The sequence below is a fragment of the Myotis yumanensis genome, unplaced genomic scaffold (genome assembly GCF_028538775.1).
Source record: "Myotis yumanensis isolate MYYU_CA2020_CCGP unplaced genomic scaffold, mMyoYum1.0.hap1 SCAF_1, whole genome shotgun sequence".
NCBI lineage: Eukaryota > Metazoa > Chordata > Mammalia > Chiroptera > Vespertilionidae > Myotis > Myotis yumanensis.
Genome location: NW_027223752.1, coordinates 190,946,772 through 190,954,955, shown reverse-complemented (window position 1 = coordinate 190,954,955; position 8,184 = coordinate 190,946,772). Strand labels below are relative to the sequence as shown.

The following is an 8,184-nucleotide window of genomic DNA, read 5'->3' as shown; positions in this document are numbered from 1 at the left end:
GAGGCTCTGCACAAATTTATGGCAAGCCCTCAAAATTGCGATTCTTAGCTCCATATCCTCCATTTCTGTCATGTTTTTTTGTCTCCGCATCTTTTATGCATTCTTGGTGCACCCCCTTGTGGTCTCTGTGCGCAGTCTTGTTCTAGCCAAGCCTTAATTGTTGTAGTTAACACTAGAGGGGTTTGACCACCAGGCCGACTGGCTATAGGAATCAGCTGTATGGAAAACGTCTGCCTTCTGGGGAGGCGCTAATCCAGCCTTTGCCTGAGGCGATCGGCAAATGGCTGTGCGCAGGGTTTGGGCGGGGCAGGATCAACAGGGCGGGCGGAGGGAGCAGTTATGGCCACGCTCAGTCCCGTTCCCAGAGGCTCTGCTTCTCAGAACCCCGGCAGCCGCTGCAAACCTCGGAGAGAAAGCTGCCCTCAGGTTCCAACTGATGCCGGATAATCCCGCTTCTCCCGTTTGAGTCTGGGTCCCTAGAGACTCGCCCGGATCTGGAGCCCAGAGTCTGAGACTCACTCCCGACCGAAAACGACAACTGCGCCCTCAGCCACCAGCCCGCTTTGCGCGTGCACCTCGGTACCTTTGTATTTTCCACACTGCGCCGCCTCTGAGCCTTGATTTGCTGTTCTCTTTCCTTCTAGTTGTAGAGTCTCTCTTCAGCCAGCCTTCCTGTGGTTCTGGGTGATGTCCGTTCAGTCTTTTAGTTGTATTTTTGAAATGGTTGTTTGCGGCAGCGGTCTCCGGTGTTTACCTACGCCGCCATCTTGGTCTCCTCCCTATGTTAACATCTTATATGCCTGTGGTACATTTGCCAAAACTAAGATATCAACATTTATACATTACTATTAACTAAACTCCAAAATTTACCTGGATTTTGCCAATTTCCCCACTAACATCTTTTCCAGTTCCAGGATTCCATCTAGGTACCACATTGCGTTTAGATGTCATATAGCCTTAGTGTCTTGTGGTCTATGGCAGTTTCTCAGTCTTTCCTTATTTTTCATGACATTGATTAACTTCTCAGGATTTTGTAGCATGTCCCTCAATTTTCTTTTGTCTAATGCTTTTCCCATGGTTAGATTGGGGTGATGGGTTTTGAGGTGAAGTGCTTTTCTCCTCACATCATATCAGGGGGTACATAATAGCAACAGGGATTAGCACTGGTGATGTTAACCTGGATCACTTGGTCAGGGCAGTGTTTGCCATGTTTCTTCACTGTAATATTATTATCTTCCTCTTTTCCTACTCTGTTCTTTAGAACTGTGAGTCACTAAGTCCAGACCACACTCAAGGGGAGGTGAATTAAACTATACTTCCTGGATGGAGGAGTATGGATATATACTATATTTAAATTCTTTTGTGAAGAATCTTCTTTATGTATTAAATAAATCATTTATTTATATCAGTTTGGATTGCTATTATCCTAACATAAAACAGCGCCTTTTACCTTCACACCCACAGGTGGAATTGACTTTAGAGAGACATGTGCATCCTGAAGAGTCCCATACACCTCGCCTGCAGTTTGAGAAACAGAGACAAAACCCAAAGCCACACTCGGTCACTTCCTTGCTTTCTCTGAATCATAGGCTTTAACACTTGTGAATTAAAGAATAAAAGAATGACACACACTAGTGAGCAATAAGTTAGTGTTGTCTGATGGTAAAGATGTTTGACTCTAACACTAGTGTCTGGCCAAATAAGGGCGTACCTAGGTGATAATGGGGTTTTGGTTCTAGACCACCATAATAAAAAGAGTACTGCAGTAAAGTGAGTTGTAAGCTTTCTGTTGGTGGAGGGCCTTGCCTTCATTCAGTTTGTAAGAAAAGCTACACCTGTGAAGCACAATAAAGTGAAGTGCAATAAAATGAAGTATACCTGCAGGCACTCATTTCTGATTTTGAAATTCCTTAGGGCATGCTAAAAATCTTCCATATTAAGACGCAGTGCTAGTCCTGGCCAGTGTGGCTCGGTGGGGCATCATCCTGTGCACTAGGAGTTTGCCAGATGAGTACCTGCCCAGGGTTGCTGCTTGATCCCCGTAGGGGGTGTGTAGGAGGCAACCAATCAATGTTCTGCTCTCACATCATGTTTTTTCCCCGCTCCCTCTCCCTTCCTCTCTCTTTAAAATCAATAGATATATATTTTTTTTAAAAAAGGACAAAGTGCTAGAGGGGCAGTTGCTTCAGTCTTTCTTTGCAGATGACTCTAACTATTCCCTCAAAATATGTTTTTAACAACTCAGAAGCTTTTATAACCTTGTATAGAAGCAGGCAGGGGAAGCAGAGCCTCTTTAAAGAGAAGGCCCTGGGCAGCCAAGCATCCCGACACTTGTTTTCACTTGCCAGAAGTCAGGGACCAATTGTAGAGCTGAAGTAGATCCTTGGCATTCTCTTTGGTCCACACCCAAGGAGAAGGTGGGGCTTTGAGTATAAAAAAAGACCAGGTCTGTTAGGAGGGAGTGTTGCTTGCTCTGGTGTTGCTGGGTGTGGTGTGGGGCTTGGGTGATGTAGTCCAAAGTTTTCTAGGCTTAAAAACTTATCTGCTGGTTAGGAGGGGGTCAGTGGAAATGAACCAAACTTTTCACAGATATCAAGGGAAATTTTGGTTAGGTTCCTTTAGAAGTGAAAGGTGACTAAAGGAAAAGAGAATCTAAGCAGACAGATTGAGGAAACGGAAAGAAGGGAAGCCAGTGTGTGCGCAGACAGAAAATAGGTGGTCACTGTAACTGCCTAAGTCATTTTATCAGGCATGTCTTCTCTTCCTGGAAATAAAAAGGGGAAACTTTTCTAACTATTGGAGTTTCTAAAAGGGATTCACTTCTTAAAGCTTAAAATTGAATCTTGAATTTTGAAATTTCATCTTTCGTGCTCAAATCTTTCTAGAAGTCAGCTGCTTTTTGACTTCTGTTCAACCTCTTGCATAAAAGATACTTCAGCCCTAGCCGGTTTGGCCCAGGGACTAAAGGGTCCCAGGTTTGATTCTGGTCAAGGGCACAAACCTCAGTTGCAGGCTGGATCCCTGGCTCTGGTCAGGGCACATACGGGAAGCAAGTAATCGATGTATCTCACATCAACGTTTCTCTCTCTCTGTGTGCCTCTCCCTCTCCCTTCCACTCTCTCTAAAAATTAATGAAAAAATATCCTCAGGTGAGGATCAACAACAAAAAAGTTCAGCAAAATCACTCTTCCAGATCGTACTGCAGTTTGATAAACCCCTTTTAGAAGAAATACATGGGTTTGGAGCTTCTATGCTTAAAGGAAACTCAGTAATCTTATCTCGCTTTTTTTCATGAAAAGTTTCTAAATGCCTTCTTTCTTCTAGCCTTCAGTTGGATCCTAAAATATCTATTGGAGACAAACTCCTCTTTAGACTTGGCAGAAAGGTGAGGAAAAGCTAGCTCCCCTCCTCCTTGCTTTAGAGACTAAAGGTTGGATCAGCTTGGGTGAAAACCATGGGGAAAAAACAAGACTTTTTGAATTAGACTTGTTTGAGAGGAGAAAATGTCCTTTGAGATGTTAGTGAAGAACAGAACTAAAGTGAACTTCAACCATCATGCAGCTGTTGAACCCTCTTACCCGGGAGTTAAGGTCTTAATCTTATTCCTTTTGGAAACTGCAATTTAATCTGAAAATAATCTAAAACCTGTGGGCTGAAGCTCACCTTCCCCCTGAATGTGGAGGTGGGGAGAGGCGAATGTATTACATCATCTTAGGCTCTCCATTCAGTCTCAGACTTGCTCGCCTGAGAGCACTCTTCTGATAGGTAAATGGTCAGTCGGGACAGGGAAGAAACTTCATCTGGTTAGATGGTGGTTACCCAGAGCACTGAGAGTTGTGAGGCTTTCTTGAGGTTATTGGGAGAAAAATGTCATAGGGAAAGGGCACAATGTGGCATCTTTGTGACATTCATCAAGAGCATGCTATGTGATGGATATGTTTATTATCCTGATGGATGATTTTATGGCTGCTCTACAGAAAATTGTATTGCTCTTTCTCTGTCAACTATATGAACAAAGGTGTTTCTTTTAAAAATCGCATTATACCAAACACCTAGGTCTTCCTGCTTTTAGAAAAAACCTGGACAAATGGAGAAAAAGTAAAAGAGTAAGAATGTGTACCTGTGTCCACTATATGAGTGGAGAGTTACATTGCTTACACTGTATGTGTGAAAGAAGCAGAGTTGAAAGGGAAGAGCAGAGACCTGGCCTTCACGTAGATTCCCTGCTTAAGAGAAGCGTAGTTCTGGGTGGAAAAGCGTAGTTGGACAAATAATTACTTGGCATATGAGATCTAGGGTCTTGAAAGTCCCAGCCTTTCCAAAGAACAGTGCTAGTTAATGGTGATGACTAGAACTGGGGTGTCAGGACAGGTGGTGTGGTAGGGTTCTACAGGAAGAGGCCCAAGAGCAGTGCTGCCTGACACTGTTTCTCTGACTACTCACCCTGTAGAGTGCTCACCCGTAATTGTGTCCCTTTACTGACAGCAACATTTCTCTGCTTCCAGGAATTCAAAAAGTGAGTGGACTAGTGATTTAATTTTGTCAACCAAGAATCTGGTTAAGTTTAAGTGTGAATTCTAAGATACTAAATGCATGTATGGCATGCATCGTCTACTAAACCCCTCTCCATTTCTGTAAGTTTATTCAACCACTATGAAAACAAAGTAAAAAAATAAAAACCCCCAAAAGTTAACCTATATATACAAAATTACTTTAAATATACAAAATACCCCAGTGGATTATTGGGCAAAGAGAACAGTACTGACTTCCCAATACCATGTTAACAGTGGAGACACTGAAAAATTCACCTTTCCCACCTTAGAAATGCAGAGCAAAACAACATTAAACTATGGTACGAGGGTTAGGAGGAGACAAGTTTATAACCGTAATTGGAGAAGAGGCAGAATAAGAAGCTTCTTAACTGTAACTTTCTTTTAGAACAAGACATGGGATAGGACAGGATTCCCCGCCTAGGCCATAGAAATTTGGCTGTGCCTTGGGCCATTTCTTCTGTGTGAACACCTCTCTGAACTTGGGTCTGAAGTGCTTTCTGCCTTCTTTCTATCTACTGGGCATAGTACAGCCTGAACCTTTTATATGTTCTCTTAAAACTTGTTTGACTAACTCTTAACTCAAAACCCTGACTAATCCTTAGGGAGTGGCCTTAACTGAAATTCCAAGGCTAGTCTGGGGTTCAGCTTTCTGTAGGTTACTGCTTAGAACCCAGTGTTCACCTAGAGCAGCTCAACACCAGTGGCTACTTGCCCAGAGACTGGTATAGCCATGTGTCATATTTCTTAGCACCAAATCTACCTGAAATTGTTTATGGTCAAAGATAGCTATTGCTATCTGAATTGTACTATGCTACTCAGACAAGACTAAGCCATGAAAAGGGGGTAGCAGGAAAACTCAAAGGTGAGGGAATTTAATGATAGAAAGTGCAAACAGGTGAAGTAAAACCTTTGCCTCTGGGAGAAGCTATTAAGTTTCCTTGGAGGGATTTGTTGAAGGCAGCTAGCTGTCTGTGATTGTAATTATCATGTCCTCCAAACCCTGTATACCTATATGGAGGTGAGACGATATTAGATGTTGTAACTCAAGCCACTGGCTTTTGAACCTCCTTTTGTGTGGAATACTATCACATGGCGAAGTAAGAAAAAGTTGCTGTAGGAGCAACAGGAGAATGTACAGAACCCTTTCTCTAGCCTACTTCCCCAGCGGGCTCAGAATATACAGGGTACTGGCAAACACAATTTGAAAGTGCTTCAATAAAATACTTCATCTTATGCAAGATGCTCACCCATTTTTTATTAAAAACTAAAGCCAGTCTCTATTAAGAAAGACACCTCAAATAAGTGATACCGGAAATAGATCAAATAAACTGCTTGTCATTCCATTTATAGTTGGCTTGTAGTGCAGCTGGAAGAGCTGTCAGTTAACTAGTCTCCCCTAAGGAGGAGGACAGAGAGGCAAATTTTCAAGACTGCCACAATCCTGGAATACAGCTAAGATGCTTTAAAGTTGGGATTCTTGTTTAGGTAGCATTTGGAACCCAACTCTGTTTCCTAATCCCAAAACAGTGTTAAGGTTCCTTAAATACCTGAAGAATCGAGGCATATGGCTCAGGAATATACCTGCTTTTGGAATCTGGCTTTTATGACAATGGTTGTGAGGGAGATATTTTATTCGATAATGAGGAATGTTTGATGTAAAATTGTGATTCTCATTTACTGGCAAATTTGGAAAAAATAAGCTGGCCCTGAGCATTGCAGGTTCTGATCAGTATTAACTAGCTGGGCCTGATGGTTTTTACCTTTATTCTGGGACTTCAGGCAATATTCAACCCCTACAGCTACCACAAATGCAGCAAATCCCCATTTAAATCCTTTTAGTAATTCATCAACATAGGACACTGCTGGAAGCCAATCCACCCTGGCTGCTTGAGGCAGTCACTGCAGGGATGTTTCAAGGGACCTGGCGTATATAGCATACTGTTCTTAACACTTGGGTTGCGGGAAACGAGTTAAGTCGGCTCGCGTGAATTGCGCGTACTCGGCGGGAGCCGTCTTAACTCGGTTCATATAGATTTGCGGTGGAGTGCGGGAAACGTGTAAATTCGGGCCGATTGTAACTGCGTATTACCAAATATTTGTTTCAAAGATACCTACCTGCGTATGCGAACCGTTTCATACCCATTTCAATCGAACCCATACTTCAAAAGACATAGGAATTTTAAACTAACTCTGATTTTGCGCGGGAAACCTAAATAATTGCCCGCGCCAGCTTATATTGTGGCGGGAAATTCACCCGACACCAGATATGTTTGCTCCCCCTCTTAATGCTTCCCGAGAAAGGTTGTTCCCCCAGGTGAGGATTTTTATCAGTAAACCCTTTAACTGAGAGTCCCCACAAGTATAAAGTCTCCGGAAGGGTGAAAAGAGATGGAGCGTAACATTTCAGCTTCCTGAATGTACTTGAAGGCTCTTTTTGCTGAGGGTTTGGAATAATCAAACAACTTAAGGGTGTAATCCCTTGAACCAGAGGCAAGGATCGGTTCTGTTGGGTGGAAAGCAAGACATGTGACTTCGTCCACATGGTCATAAAGGGTCCGGATCACTGGGTGGTTTTCCATATTTTGTTGTGCAGTCTCATTCATCATGACCTCTATTGGCATGGCACTTTTGGCCAACATTCTTTCTGTGCTGAGTATCTTTATGGAGGCGTCAGCAGACCCAGTAGCTATTAGCTGCCCATCTCTACTATAGGTAGCTACTCGGCATGGTCCCTTATGGGATGTGACATAGCAGGTTTCATACTCTGAAGCCTCTGGGGACATGGTCTGGACATCTGCCTCAAACTCCAAGTCAATGCCTGTACCTGGGGCAACTGTATCTGAACGACCAATTGCATACTGAGCTGCGGTATCATTGTTTTCCATTCCTAGTTTGATGAGATGCAGGAGCTGCTCTGAGGGTGCACAAACAGACTGAGGCTTGATTTCATTGATGAGGCCATTAGCACTGCTGATGAAGCCGTCATAGAGCAGCTGGCTAATGATCAACTTGTAAAGTTGCTGGCGGTCCTCCAGGCCCACTTTGGTTCTGTACATCGTGGAGAAGAGGAAAACAATTTCTCTGCCAGTGGCACCTCCGAGAGGTTCGTTCACCTGCGACAACACAGATGCCAAGAGGCTTCCGTTTCAGAGACAGACGTCCCTTCCTGGGAGAGCAGCGCTGGCGCTAGAACAGCGGGCGCAATCTGTTGGGGTCCAGCCGCAACAGGTCCAGGGGTTCCCAAAGGTGTGGACGGAGTCAGCGAGGAAGGAAAGACATGGAGACAGCGTTCAGTTGATCAGCAGCCTAGCCAGGATCTCTAGCCAGGATCTCCAGCGAAGTTCTGGTGTTTATAGTCTTGTTACATTTGTATTTATACCAGTTGATTTTAATCCTGTCAATTTCTATTGCAAAGGTTGGGGTGTTTCTTTTCTCCATTCCAGGGAGTAAAGAGTATGTAGCTTAAGCGTGATTGTTTGTAGTTAAAGTGATTAACTACCCGCCTGGCACTTAGTTAAGGGGTTTTATCCCCTCCCAAACTTCAGGGAAAAATCCCTACCTGGGGAAACAACCTTTCTTGGAGAGGTGACCTTGGTTTTAAAACACATAGCGCTAAGGGGAGCAAACATAT

General features: G+C 43.6%; 1 pseudogene; it reads right to left on the bottom strand.

The window, feature by feature from the left end:
- Positions 1–241: 241 nt before the first annotated feature.
- LOC139006811 (cleavage stimulation factor subunit 1 pseudogene) lies at positions 242–7,609 on the bottom strand (annotated as a pseudogene).
- Between the last annotated feature and the right edge of the window lie 575 nt (positions 7,610–8,184).